The 15590-nt window shown below is 40.0% G+C and overlaps 1 protein-coding gene across 4 annotated transcripts in view; it reads right to left on the bottom strand.

The window, feature by feature from the left end:
* USP49 (ubiquitin specific peptidase 49) overlaps positions 1-15314 on the bottom strand; it is a 73509-nt gene extending 58195 nt beyond the window's left edge. Inside the window, exons 1-2 of one of the 4 annotated variants that reach the window (XM_088795725.1) lie at positions 14308-15309; positions 12392-12476 (exon numbers count right to left, since the gene is read on the bottom strand). The gene's annotated coding sequence lies outside the window, so the exon portion shown is untranslated. Of the gene's footprint in view, positions 1-12391; positions 12477-14307 lie in introns of all 4 variants that reach the window. The other 3 variants (XR_016020320.1, XM_074332909.2, XM_088795724.1) reach the window with 3 other exon arrangements.
* Between the last annotated feature and the right edge of the window lie 276 nt (positions 15315-15590).

Genomic DNA, 15590 nt, shown 5'->3' with positions numbered 1-15590 from the left:
AAAACATTTTTTAAAAATTCCATGACTGTAATCTAAAACCTACACTAAATTAACCGGTCATTTGGGTGACATAAGCGATGAGTAGAGCTCCTATTTCTAGTTACTTTAATGAGACTAGAACCACACGCTGGTAAGGAAAAAAACACTGAAGAGACTCAGTTGTAGTTCTAGCTAGATGAGGGAGGAAGTAAGCTGCTTCTGCTCTCTGGGTCTCAATTGCCACATCTGTAAAAGAAACATTTAAGTAACTAATGACTTAAATGTCTGTTATCCTACCTGTAAACTTCCCAAAGTCACTTTTTTTTTTTTTTAATGGGGGAATATTGGAGAACAGTGTATTTCTCCAGGGCCCATCAGCTCCAAATCGTTGTCTTTCAATCTAGTTGTGGAGGGCGCAGCTCAGCTCCAAGTCCAGTAGCCATTTTCAATCTTTAGTTGCAGGGGGCGCAACCCACCATCCCATGCGGGAATTGAACCCACAACCTTGTTATTAAGAGCTTGTGCTCTAACCCCTTCTGGAAATTCAGTGGCAGCTCATTGTCTTCAATCTAGTTGTGGAGCAGCTCACTGGTCCATGTGGGAATCGAACTGGCAACCCTGCTGTTCAGAGCTCACGCTCTAACCAACTGAGCCATCTGGCCGCCCCCTGAAGTCATTCTCTTAAAGCAAACTATATGTTAGGCATTAATCCATGAGAGTAGCAAAAACCAAATGAATTTATGTCCCATATAATTTTGCTAAATTTTGCAATTGCTATAAGCCATCTGCCTATTAAGTCTTGTGTTGAAAGGGCATCAAAGAAACAAGCTTGAATTTTCCATGAAACATGATGCACTGAACACCTGCATTAACCTCTGCTCTCCCCACAACTCCACTAAAATGACATTAAAAACATAAAATCAACAAGGACAATGAACAGGAAACAACCACGACAAAGCTGGACGCTGAAAAGCAAATGGATACATTTTTGGATTTAGCAGAGCAAAGCAAGCAGAAGCTAAGAGCATGTTAAGGGGAAGCCCAAAGCAAAATGAATTGTGGTGAAATACACCAGAAAAGCTCAGAACACCTCTACAGTGGCGATAGCAGGCAGGGCTGTACAAAGGGTGAAAAACCTACCCCAAGATTCCCACCCTAACTCCAAGTAGCCACCGGTCAGAGGGTAGGATGTTTGCTTTCTGAAAACTAAAGAGACTCTACTTAGGCACAACTAGGGGCAGCCTGATCAGCATAAAAGCATGGGGATTAACAGAAAGCTGATATCCTGAAAGGTAAATATCCCCAGCTCTTCTCCTACTCAGCTCCCCAAATGTTTCAGCCAGGTGTGTAAGCCAGTGATTGAAGCATTCTCTCTGGGGAAGAACCTGGGCAAGAGAAAAACACCTACAAATACTGACTGCTAGAAATGAACCCTCAAAAAAACAAACAAACAAAACAAACAAACAAACAAAAAACTGGGTCCCTGGCTAATCACCTTATAATGAAGACCACAGTTTACTTTTAGAAACCCCCACTCTGGCAAATTCAGCTTTCAGTGGCTCTTTCTGGAATATAAGTAAGATAGCCAATGCTATACATTGAAGGAAATTCCCTAAATGAAAGACCAAAACAAATGATCAAGTAAAGGTATTTTAAGGCAACAGAGATGGCGCAGGAGGCTGAAAAATTTTTTTAAAATTATAATTAATATACTCAGAGGAGAGCTATTTCATACATAAAACAAAAATAGAAAACTATTAAAAAGCAACATTCAGAGAAAAAAAACTCTTGAAAATTAAAACTAGGACAGCAGAAATATAAAACTCATTACAAGGGTTTGAAGATGAAGTTAAAGACACCTCCCAGAAAGTAGAACAAAGAGGCAAAAGATGAGAAATAGAAAAGATGGGAAAATTAAAGGACTCATCAGTCCATAAATACCAAATACAAATAATAAGAGTTCCAGAGAGAAAATAATTGGAAAACTAGGGACAAAGGGGAGAAGGCAGAGGTTGGTTACAATTTAAGAATTCAAGAAAATCCCCAGAACTGAAAAAAATCTGTTTCCAAATTGCAAAGGCCCTCAGTCTGTCTAGCATAACAGATAAAACAAGGCCCACAGTGAGGCACATTATCATAAAATCTCAGAACACTGGGGACAAAGACAAGATCCTAAAAGTAACCAGGGAGAGGAAAAGAAAATCAAGAATCAGAACACCATCAGACTATGATTAGCAATAATAATAGAAACTAGAAATCACGAGCAAATCATGTTAAACTCAGAGAGTAATACTCTCCAATCTAGAATTCTATACCCAGGGAAACTACAAATCAAGTATGAGAGAAAAATGAAGACATTTTCATACATGCAGATTCACAAACAAATTTACATCCCATGCACCTTTTTCTGAGGAACTTTCTGGAGGAACTGCTTGATTAAGGTATAAACAATAAAGGAGAAAGATATGGGGTCCAGGAAACAGGGGTCCCAACATAGGGAGGTGAAGGAAATACCTAGGATATGTGGGAAGGTAGATCCCAGGATGATGGCTGTGCAGGTCTAGAGAACAACCTGTATAGATTTTTAAAAACAGCAGGCTAAGCCCACTGTTTAGAAAAATGGCATTAAATACCAAAACAAACAGCTCAAAGAGTAGAAAAATGGACATACCTGGAGAGACAGAACGTTGGGGAGGGGAAAAGCAGGTAGTATATTTTTTATACTATATACAGGTTAAGCATTGATATATATTACATTTTAGAAGATTCTCGAAAGGTTAAAATGTTTTAATATCACATCTAAAAATAAGATTTTCCAAGCAATATTTCTAAAGGGAAAAAACAAAACGAGAGGAAATATTTTTCAATGCAGAGCAATACCAAAGTATTTGGAAAACTCTAGCATAGAGTGTGACTTTGAAATTAAGAGCAGGAGAAAATATTTGCTGATAGATATTTACTCAAAAGTCATAAATAACCACAATACCAGCAAAAAAGAGAAAAATGAAAGAAATCATTTTAACACATTATAGTATTAATGGGAAAAGTTTATAGTTTATGGCTACATGAATCACGACACAACTTAAATTTCCTTTTTCACTTAGTCAAGCAGATGCTAAACCAAAGTCAACAAGAAAACTTGATTGCATCACACTTTAGTCAGAAATGAAAACACTTAAAAAACTGTATTGCTTCCTCAGGAAAGCACAAATTCTACGAATCTGTTGGAATAAGGACAAAAATATTTTGAGTCACTCACTCATCCTTTCCTGAGGAATGAACAAATAGTAGTGAGATTCATGTGCAAATCTGAAACTGCTGGGATCTCAATTAGGAAATATGCTTTTCTCTATCCCCAAATACTTTATAAGTTAAAACATCTATATTTTCTATTGCCCTTTCACAGAAAAACAGGGAGTATAATATGGTGTTTGTTTATCATATTTATATCTACTTGTAGTTAATGAGTGTTAAGGCCGTGCTTACTGATTAAGTATTGGGCTCTTCACGGACAGGCAAGCAGAAGTGTTGACTGATATTTACTCAGTTTTCTGACATCTAGGGAGACTGCAAACAGGGAAACAGCTGGATCTGATATATATATATATATATATATATATATATATATATATATATATATATATATATATATATATAAATAAATGTATATACGTTTTAAGAAAGGAAAAACCTGTATTAAAATTGTAACTCAATATACACCGATAACAAAAGATGACTACCAGTCACGTTTGACTTCTGCAACTACAAGAGGTGCTCAAAGTGGTTACCATCAGCATAATTTGAATACAGTTTTTCCCTTTCTTTAAATGTGTATACATTTTTACAGCACCCTCTGTGTGTGTGTGCGTGCGTGTGTGTATATATATATATATATGGAAGTATCTCCTACTGATATTTGTCCAGGGGAGATTTTAAAAATCTAATGGGATGAAGCATTTTCCGACCAAATCTACTCTGGTAAAAAACACTTGCTCTCAATTTTTAGCATAAATGAAGACAATGAGAATAGATTAGCAAGGTGGTTTAATTGTAGTATACTTTATAGCTTTCAAGTTGCATGCTTAAAAATAATGTTTCATCATTTCTTGCAATCAGAAAGAAAACAATACTTTAAGCTTCTACTTAATGTCTGATATTCTTCCCTTTTTGAAGTTTGAGAAAATACATTAATATCTTATAAAACATAATGCATAACCAAAAGTTCCTCCAGCTTAAAAAAATAAAATAAAATCCTATGCTTATTGTTTCATGCTTATTTTACAAAAGGGAAACAGCTCACTAGGAGATGAAGAAATGCTCAAACTCACTAGTAATTAAAAAATATAAATTAAAATGAGACATTATTAAATTACAAAAATGAAAAATATGGACAATAGCAAGCAAGTGCTGGGGTAGTGGGGAATGCAATGCCTGTGGGGTGCAAACTGATACAACCATTCAGCAGCCTGACATACTTATGCCACAATGCCTCTCCCGAGTCCGTCTCCCAAAGAACTCCTCAGATACACGTCCACAATGGAAACGTACAAGACTGTTTATTGGTAGCATTGTTTACGGTCGCCTAGGATCCATCTCTATGGGAGTGGAAGCACACCACGGAATACTATGCGGCAGTTAGGACCAATTAGCCAAATGTACATCTAAAAACATACATAGGTCTTAAATTAGTGCTGAGTGAAAAAAGGAAAAACCAGAGCAAGACCTACAGCATTTTTACAGGAAAAATTCTAGAGCCAAATTCTACAAAAGTGTGGTATAATGAGCAATTTTGGAATTAAAGATACATACACAAAAAACATCACTACATATTATACAAAGAGGCATACAGAATCAAGGACAGAGAGCAAACACATTAGGGAGCGTGCTCGTGGGGTGGGAAAGGGCACCGGGCACGGGAACGGTGCTGAACAGAGAGCCTTTATACACCAGGGCAAGACTGGCCAAATCAGGGCATGAAGTCCACATTCAGAACGTTTTTCATTCATGCATACATTAATTTATTCAATAAAAATTTATTGAACATCACTTGTGCCAAGTCCTGTGCTTAAATATAAATTTTTCTTGTTATTTCTGCTGAAGGGTTTAAAGAAAAAACCTCAAAAAGATTGTTTTACGATACATTTTAACTGGAAATAGAATGGAAAAATAATTTACATTAGTATATATACTATAAAATGAGAAATTCATCATTCTTAAAATAGATGAATTTTTTATAGTATAAAAATTTATGTTCATAATTTTTTTGATCATACATATTTTGAAGTTCTTTAAATGAGAAACTTAAAATGAAAAGTTGAAATACAAAAAGAACTCTAAAGCCCTCTAAAATAAGACTGTCACATCTCAGTCCACAGGTAAAATATCTTTTCTCATGGCTCTCAGTGGGGAAACAATTTACTTTCAGAGGAAAAATTTTTTCTACTTTTTGTGTTCTATGTAATTTCCCCCCCAAAAGATGTATTTCAACTGCTCACTTCTCACCAGATTTCTGTTTTCTAAAAGGTTTCACAAGCCAACTGCTGGCTGCCAACGTAGGTGTCGTAGCTAATACGCTCATTTTACTGTACTGCTAACAAAAACTAACACATGCCATGCAAAGTGATGTATCTATTCCAAACCCCACAGGCACAGAAAACGATGTCCCTCCCCCAAATTACCTGTTCCCCTCTTTCTTACAAACCCCAAATGTTAACTAGTATACATGATAATATTGGTTAACAAAACCAATAGCAACTTGTAGGACATAGTATGTCTAAAATTGTAATCCTTCAGTATTTCAGATTTTGATACTACATGTTAGTAGGTAGGAGGTTCAAAAGTGAAGAATGCGAAAGTTTGGGCCAACCACCATCACTACTGGAAAACCCAAGCTGCACGATCTATCAGTAGGGTCAGCAGAATCATCACGGCACTTAATAAAAAGACAACTCATTAATTTATTCAGGCTTACACAAGATCCTGTATTTTCATTCAATAATAATAGCTAACACTGAGCAATGACTATGTGTCAGTCACTGTTCTAAACATTTTATACACGTTAAGTCGTCCTCACAACAACCCAATGGACTAAATACTATTATTATCATCTCCATTTTATAAATTCTTTTCAAATCAAACACAGGCCTTTCTCAGTACCTTTAAAACCTCCACTAACTGGCCTCACTTCTCCTCTATGCGCTCTTTCTGCCATTCCGGCCCTCACTTCTGACTCAAAAGCTTCTGACTGAGGTACATCACAGGAATGGAGCGGTTCTCTTCTCTGGCCACCCTCCTCTGTCTCACTTACTACTACAGAAGATTCCTACATGAAGATGTTCTCAGCTATAATCCCTTCCTCACACATATAGAGAGTAAAAAGTGGTTACCTCCTCCCCCAAAACAGAACCCCTCAATGACAGCCCTTAATAGCTGACAAAAGTAGGAATATTCTCTACATATTGTTCTATAATGTGACTATTTAAAATAACTTAATGCGCATCTTTCTAGATCAGCAAATAGAGATCCCTTGCATTCTGAACAGCTTAGTGGTATTCCACCTCGTGTGAACTAATCGTACATTATTTAGCCAGGCCCTGACAGATGGACTTCATTTTTTTGCTATAACAAACAATGCTGTAAAGAAAAACTTTGTAATCACAGTTTTCACCCAACTGTATGACTATATCTACAGAACAAATTTCTAGAAGTGGAATTGTTGGGTAACAAGGTATGTACATTTTAAATTCCAACAGACATTGCTAAATTTACCTCAAGAAAACATACATTCTCACCAACAATGTGTGCAAGTTCCAACTTCCCCACATCCTCATCCTCTACTATCATCAACTTGTTTAATCTTTCAATCTGATAGGTAAAAAGTGGGAATTATGGGGCCGGCCTGGTGGCTCGGGTGGTTGGAGCACCGTGCTCCTGGGTCCGAGGGCTGCCACTTCGATTCCCACGTGGGCCAGTGGGCTCTCAACCACAGGGTTGCTGGTTCGATTGCTCGACTCACACAAGGGACAGTGGGCTGCGCTCCCTGCAACTAAGATTGAACACGGCACCTTGAGCTGAGCTGTCATTGAGCTCCCGGATGGCTCAGTCGGTTGGAGCGCGTCCTCTCAACCACAAGGTTGCCGGTTCGACTCCCGCAAGGGATGGTGGGCTGTGCCCCCTGCAACTAGCAACGGCAACTGGACCTGGAGCTGAGCTGCGCCCTCCACAACTAAGAAGGAAAGGACAACAACTTGACTTGGAAAAAGTACTGGAAGTACACACTGTTCCCCAATAATAAAGTCCTGTTCCCCTTCCCCAATAAAATCTTTAAAAAAGAAGAAAGTAGTAATTATGGTTTTTTATTTATTTATTTAAATGACTACGATTACTGAATTTATAGGTTAAATAGATTTTAATTTATTATTAGTTGTAGGCTAAGCTGAATTGCCTATGGAGAAAAAAAATTCAAGAAGCAGGTTAACAGTATAACCGGGGAGACTGGTAATATTTAACCAATTGGCGGTTTTAGCATGGAGTAGACAATGAAGCTGACCACAAATAAGTTTGTTCTCTTCATTAAAGCACTTACCTTTCACCTGAAATGCACTGGTATCAGCACTTCAAGCTCTGCCATACATTTCAGAAATCTTTCTTTTAAAAGAGCATATTCAATTCCATAGTTGCGTATTCATTTCCTCACCTTTACTTACTCATAACACCCTTTGGTGTGATCAGTCCACTTTGATATTTTACTTTTTATATGTTGCTTATTAATCTGGCCTTTGACCTCTTTTAGATGTTAAAGCAAAAGAGTATAATTAGCATCTAGCCATGAACTTCCAAAATAATCAAGACAATCGATATAGGTAGTTGTATTAGAACAGAGAAAAAGGGGTTAATGTGAGCAAAACACTAACACAGCCCCACATACTCTATAATGCTTAAGTAAATGAGATGTCCTCTGTTCATGAGAGCTGATTTACTGTCAGAGGCTAGATGTCTATGATGATAATGCTTTTAGCATTGAACGGAGTATTCACACATTTTCTTTCCGGATTTTCTTTGTGGCCATCTCCAGGCTACAATTTTTGTCAAGGGGACCCTAACCAATTCTAACAGGGACTTTGACCTTATTATCCTGATAAATTAGTATCCAACACTGCAAAATAAGTACCACAAATTATCTGGCATTCTAAAAAGGTTTTGGCTCAAAACTGATAAATCAGTAAACCCTTTTCTCTACCCTTCCTTTCATTCTCAATTAAATTTATGTTCCTCCCTAAACAAACTGATCCTTAAGACTTTAATCCAAAGTCAGAAGCGCTTGCTACTTTAATATGCACACAGGGCCTATCCAAGTAAGCACATGGCAGATACCACGCATCATCTTGCCCATGTCAGGGACTGAAGGAGATGGAGCAGGGGGCAGGAAAGAGCAGAACACTAACGTGACAAAGTGCTAATGCCTAGCTGTAAATTCTCTGGGTCACTCGCAGCTGCATTGTGAGAAAGCTGATGCAAAGCTAGGGCCTCTCCTTCCTCTGGAGGGATATGAGTGTCATAGGAAAAGCATCTTCCTAACTCACTAGCGGTAGCGCTGCCTCTCACCCCTCACATGACGTGCCCAGCAAGAGAAGGACTTCTGGGTTCTAAAGACAATGACGAGAAGCTCTGTGTTCTGATGACGGGAGGGAGCAGTGAAAACCAGCTTTCTGGGCTCTCAACTATGCTATACTGCCCTGCTAATCCTCCCCAAATCCCACACCGTTTGGGGTGGGGGTGGGGACAGAATAGAAAACAGGCCCAAATGGAATCAAGGACAGTCGCTCTGGATTACAGGAGGTCACAACATTCCTATTGAAATTTCTGGGGGGTGGGGGAGGAGGGGCGGCAGGGCAGGGGCAGGGTATATATAAAAATGTTTGTATGTTTCTAAAAACACAAAAACAAATGTGAGCCCCGATCCTTCTGAGGTGCTAACGAGCATCTGCCCCCAATCATGTGCCAGCCCAGGCTGCACGCAAGGCACCGAGGAGCAGGCATTTTCACACAGTGAGGCTGGAAGAGATGCTACCAGAGTGTAAATTACTAATTAGCTCAATAGAAGACAAAGAGAGAAAATACCTGTCACAGGATGCTGTTTACAACATGACACAGAATAAAAACAACCCTGAAAATTCCACAAGAGCACCTCACTTTTCAGACTTCTATTAACATGTAAATGAAAAGGGACAGTATTAGTCTTTAAAAACTGCCCATGCCTCAGAAACAATAATGCATGACTGAGAATGCTTTCCAAATAATTTGTAATTTTCTCATCCTTATGAAAGCAAAGTGTTTTTAATTATTACAAGAAGCTTTAATAAGGAGCTATATTTCATTACTTTGATGATCACTTAAAAAGGCGGGCGGGGGGGAAGAAGCTCACATGTGCTGTATTTTACATTTATCAGAATACAGCTTCTAGTCCTTTCACTGAAATCAGACAGGCCTCTGCAGGTCACGCCTTTATCAAAAGGATAGGCTATCATTTTAAGAAAGATTGAGCATGAGCTGGAAGGTAGCAGTGGGGATGGGGTAGGTTAAATCTTCTTACAGGACAATTGAAATGGTTATAGGTTATTTTGGGGGAGGTCACAGAATGTTACAACATTTATATTCATTCCCTGACCTTAGGCAAACCTATTTGTATTCATTGCAACCAATGTTCTTCAGGCGCTGCACTTTGCACTCAGGTCTTTTCCAGCTCCTTAGAGGTACATGAGGCTTTTCAAAACATACATTTCATCTAAATATGTCCTAGTCACGATCCTCGACAGCCCTGTGGCTCCTGTCTTCACCTAACAATCACCCCTACATCTCAGGAGCCAGTGTATTCTGAGGACCCACTCATATGTGAGCACATCATGCCAGATGCTGAGGAGGTCCCCAGCAGAGGGGACACTGCCAGACACAGTTTTTGCTGATGCAGAAGGGGCCTACAAACTCATCACTTACAGGTAAAAGAATGTTTTTCAGAACAGACTGAAGACAGCAAACCATAAAACCGCAAAATCCACTCTAAATCCAATCTTGAGATTCCTTTGCTTCACATGCTTGACTAAAATCAAACACATCAACTTGCTGATATACTCAGGACATTTTTCGCTTCTCTTTTTAAAATTAAGGCCTTCATAACCATTTATTTTTTAAAATTTACTTGTTTAAAAATACTCAAGTGAGACAACATGATAAAGCAAATGGGGCAAAATGAAACCTGGTGAATTTGTGTAAGGACGTATAGAAGTTTCGTGTACCATTTTTGCAACTTTTCTATAAGTTTGAAACATCGTAAAACAAAAACCAAAAGTCACCAAAAAAATAAAGTATTAACAACAGATGTTCTCTCATAGGGTTGTTGTGAGTTTTAATCAACTGCCATAGCTCACGCTGGGTACTTAGTAAACACTAATTATTAGTTTTTTCTTTAAAGAGTGGATCAATTGTAATAAATGAATGACTCTGGTGGGGGATGTTGATAATGGGGGAGGCTGTGCATATGTGGGGGCAGGGGGTACATGGGAAATCTCTGTATCTTCCTCTCAGTTTTGCTGTGAACCCAAAACTGCTCTAACCAAATAAAGTTTTAACTTAAAAAAAATGAGTGGATCACTTATTTAACCAAATTAAAGCATGTGCAAATGTACTTAGCATATTATTTACATAGGAAACAAAAAGAAGGTAGTAAAAATTTACCAAGAGTCTGAAAAGATATTGCTAATGGATATCTGAACTGAAATCTGAGTTCCATCTTTCCTCAATGGGCAAGAATCTCTCAACTGTAAACCTGTAGGGTACATAACAAGTCCTGGGTCATTTTCTAGCTATAAAGGTAGACAGGTAACCATTAACCTGCAATGCAGTTAGGCATTATTTTTTTATTGTTTTGCTTTATAAATACAATTTTATAATGAAAAAAAGCGTGTAAGAACTCTAATGTAATTTTTGCATTGGACATAACCCTTACGGTGTTTGTCTCATCTAGAAAGGGCCTGAGAAACAGTTAATAACAGAACCACAGAGGTAATTCAAGGACCAGCAAACAAGACCCCTTAAGGGATTAAAATAAACCAGCAATGGTGAGGGATGACTTCACAACAGTCGAGTAGAGGTACGTGAGTCAGAGCACAAACTGCCGGCAAAATGCCAAGGTTCGATTCCGATCCCCACCATTTGGTCGAATTCTCCCTTATGAACAACAAAAAAAGTACGTATCAGTTAGTACTTGACCCCCCCCCCCAAAAAAAAAACCCCAAGAATTATTTGTACTAAAAGATTATCAGCCATCTAACAAGTAGCTAAAGAAACGTCTGAGATCTCTTCCCAAAAGCGGCCTGAGGTGACCTCTGAAAATGGTTCGCTATTCGCTTGACCCAGAGAACCCCACAAAATCATGTAAATCGAGAGGTGCAAATCTATGGGTTGATTTTAAGTACACTCGTGAAAGTGCCCAGGCCATCAAAGGTCTGCATCTCCGAAAAGCCACCAAGTATTTAAAGGACGTCACGTCACAAATGCCATGTGTGCCATTCCGTCGTTACAATGGTGGAGTTGGGAGGTGTGCCCAGGCCAGACAGTGGGGTTGGACGCAGGGTCAGTGGCGCAAAAAGACTGCAGCATTTTTACTGCACATGCTTAAAAATGCAGAGAGGAATGCTGCACTTAAGGATTTACACGTAGACTCTCCGGTCATTGAGCACAGCCAGGTGAATGAAGCTCCCAAGATGCAGCGCGGAACTTACAGAGCTCACGGGTGGATTAACCCACACTGAGCTCCCCCTGCCACATTGAGATGATGATTCTCCCTGAAAAAGAACAAATTGTTCCTAAAGCAGAAGGGGAGGTTGCTTAGAAGAAAAAGATCTCCCAGAAGAAACAAGAAACAAAAACTTACGGCCCCAGAGTAAATTCAGTATCAAATAAATGCTAATAAAAGTAAAAGCAGAAGAAAAAAAAAAGAAACATCTGAATAGAACCTTGAGCAAATAACTAAATCTGAAGGAGCCTCTATTTTTTCACACGTAAAATGGGAAGAGTAATAGTGCCAACCTCACGGGACTGCTGTGAGGAGTAAATGGGTTACAATATGCAAAGGGCTTACAACTGTGTCTCGCACAAAAGCACTATACATGGTAGCTACTATTATTAAGTTTACGAAGAACTAGAGTCTTCTTAATACTATAGTAATCAGGTAATTTTACTCAAAAATTGAGAATGGGGCAAGAGAGAATAAATACAAATATAGATTAAGTGTGTGCTGGTTAGACAGAAAACAGACTCCCCTTATAGAGAAAATAATTAAATGCTGGAAGATTATCTTCAAAGGTTGCCACATTACCTCTGAAGATTTACGAAAACAGGATAAATTCTTATCTACCTGGGACGATTTAAGTGGGATATTGACTGAAGTTGCAGGATAAAGGACTAGAGGTCCTTTCAAGGTTTCTTCCCATCCAAAGAATCTACGATTAACCAGAAAAACATTTAATTATGTACAACCTACCTATTTAAATCTGAAAATATAAACTTAAAAGTGCTTTGCTTAGCAAATAAGAATGGGTGATTTAGCAGCAAGAAGCAATTTTGTATGGCAGCACACACAAACAAAAGGCAGGACCCAAACAGATTGCCTTGGTTGATCTTATAGTTTATATTGTCTTCTTCATCAATATCAAATGAGTCTAAAATAATTCATATAAAGATACCAAGTATAAAACAATTACATTCTTAAAATGGCAATACCACACACAGAGTACAACCTCATAGCAGAGGCAGCCCAAATACATCTGTAAAGGAAGGGAATATGCACACACCTCTCAAAGAAACAGACACCTCATACCAAAGTCACTCTTCAGCTTGAAAGTTAACGTTTCAGACTAATCCTCTTGAAACTTAGCAGCAAAAAATAGGAATTTTAAAAAATCCTGTTAAAATGCTAAAGCAAACTAGTCACCTCGAATACCTACTTAACAGAATCCAGAACACACGAACACAGCCACTGAATTCAGAAAGATTCAAGATTCTAAATTATTCACATATATTAATAACCAAGGTTTCTGATATCCACAAATCAAAATGGAATCTTTGCTAATTATTACAAGTGTCTTCAACCTCGTCTTTGATACAAACATCCAGAAAACAATCCAAAATTTACAGAACTTTGAAAAAAAAAGCATCTCTGTGTATCTGAATGTACAAGAACAGTTTACATTTTTCCCTACGTGACTTATGTTATCCGTTGGCACCATCAAATGCAAAGTAATAACTGTTTCACATTCTTAGCTAAATGTAAAAGCTTCAGAATAAAAATCATCAAAACAAAATACTCAGTACGAATAACCTAAATTTTGTCCCAAATTTCTTATCTTGCTTTTGATTTCCAAAAGTGTCTTAAAAATCCAAAGCTTCTAGAAAATTAATGTTAATATGGCCTTTATTCACAACTAGAAAACAGAAGAGACAGTGGAGCTGCCCAAGGCGCCAGCTTACATTATCTTATAATTTTTTTCATGATAAAAATCACTCATGAATTCATTATAACTTAAGAGATAAATTCCACTCCAAAATCCTCCACTATTCTACACATCTCCCTGTCTTTATTCCATTTTGCTACATAGGTGAGTTACCTAGTACAGTATGAAACGTCCCACACAAAGCTAAAGACAGCTTAGGAACTCAAAGCCCTCACAGCCCTGATTTAAATCTCTTCCCCAGCAAACTTTCCTGGTTGATTATCTGCCTTCCTCTGAAATGATTTCTCAATATTCTCCAGCCACCAAAAAAAAAAAACCTGGTTGATTTTATCAAAACGAAAAGATGTTCATCTTTATCTCAACAGCTCTGGGATCTCTACTGAAAATGAAAACACTGTTTCTAAAGCTGTCTGGCCAGTGCGTGCTGGTCAGGTACAACAAGCTACCACACACCACAATCACACTACACAGGCACAGCCCGCCTGTGAAAAAATACACCCCATTTCCCTAGTGAAATGCTGAGATTCTGAGCACTGAGTTCATCCTTTATCATGCAGACAAGACCAAAATCAAATCAAAATGGGTCTCATCTTTTCAAAGTGGACATGAAAAGTCAAACTGAGCGCAATGAAAGGTAGAAGCAGATTCCAGGTTCCTTGACAAGAGAAAGAGCTTTCTGGAATATCCTACTTTTAGGAACAAAAGGACTCAGTTTTAACACACAATTCTCTTCTCAACAAAGAATTCCTTTCCTGCCGCCCCCCCCCCCCACTCTTACTTCTTAGTTTTCACCCCTAGCTCTAGGTCTCTCTTCACTCACCATGGTTGCTCCTGTTCCGCACCAAAGGCTGCCTATGCTTGATCCTCCACTATGGAGCCCGCGCCTTGACACAGGCAGCCCTTCTGGAGTGTCTCCCCACAACAGGCACATTTGATCCCCACGCCTGTGCGGTCTAGTCTACCCCGGTTCGGCATCCAACAGGACTCCCCCGGCTTCGCTTAACCCTGTTCTCTTCCCTTACTCCCCATCTCATCCTTTAAACCCTGGGGCCCACCTCTTCCTTGCTCTTCTCACCTCTTCCCACCTCTTCCTTGGTCTGCCTGCTGTTAGCCCTGTCTCTTCACCTCACTGTTTTTACCTTGGATCCTGCTGAACCTCGTCAATCAACACAATTCCCCAGTTACCCTGTCCCAGATCGCCATCACTTCTTACCCCCTTCCTCTTTTCAGCTTTCCTGGTCCCTGATTGCCTTATAAACGCCCCATCTCTCGTCTCTATTTCCTTCCACCCTTCCACGACGCTCTTATTCCTAACTCCACCTGGTACGAGTAGTCCAGTGTCTCGTTCAACCTTCTCTCACTTTGAAGAATTTACACCCACTGCCACCACTAACCCATACCATTCTCAGCACCTCGCGATTCTCACCCCACCGCCGCCCGTCCTAGTCCTCCAGCTCTTCTCGCCCGGCACTAGTTCACACCCTTGTCACGTCTGGCTCTTAATCACTCTCTCTCCTCGGCTCCCAACTATTACCCCGGCTCTGCCCCTCCGTGCCTCCCACTTCCAAGTCCCACACCAGCACCCCTCACGCCGCTACCACCCCCTACAAAGCTTTCCCCTTCAGACCCTCGCTCTTCCACCTCACCCCAGGATCCCTCTTCCAAGCCTTGGTTTTCCTCACCTCATTCCCTGCCCGGCTGACTTCCTTGATACCCACCCCGGTTTCTGCCTCCTTCCTACCTCCTTGGCGGCTTTTTCTCACTCTCCTCTCCCTGCCTTCTAACCCTTTCTCCCCTTAATCCTCATCTCATTCTCAGAGCCGCATCCCGCAACCGCCCCCAAGCCTTCCTTCCCCTCTCGACTCAAGGCTTTCACCCCAAACCCGGTCGTCGCCCACCCCGCCAAAATCAAGCGCCGGCGCGCCTGGACTGCCGGCTCTCGCCTCCCGCCGGCCCCCGCCCCGGGCGCCCCCAGCCCGCCGGCGCCGCGGTCCCGCCCCCTGCCGCCGCTCCTCCCGCCCGCGAGGCGCGCGCCGCCTTTGTCGCCCCTCACCCGGTGTGTGAGGATTTGGCTTCTTTAAAGGGGAGGGCCACTGTGCCGGA

The sequence above is a fragment of the Rhinolophus sinicus genome, chromosome 2 (assembly GCF_057876585.1).
Source record: "Rhinolophus sinicus isolate RSI-liver-muscle chromosome 2, RSI-T2T, whole genome shotgun sequence".
Classification (NCBI taxonomy): Eukaryota; Metazoa; Chordata; class Mammalia; order Chiroptera; family Rhinolophidae; genus Rhinolophus; species Rhinolophus sinicus.
The sequence above is the reverse complement of the archived record's forward strand: the minus strand, read 5'-3'. Positions and strand labels throughout refer to the sequence as shown.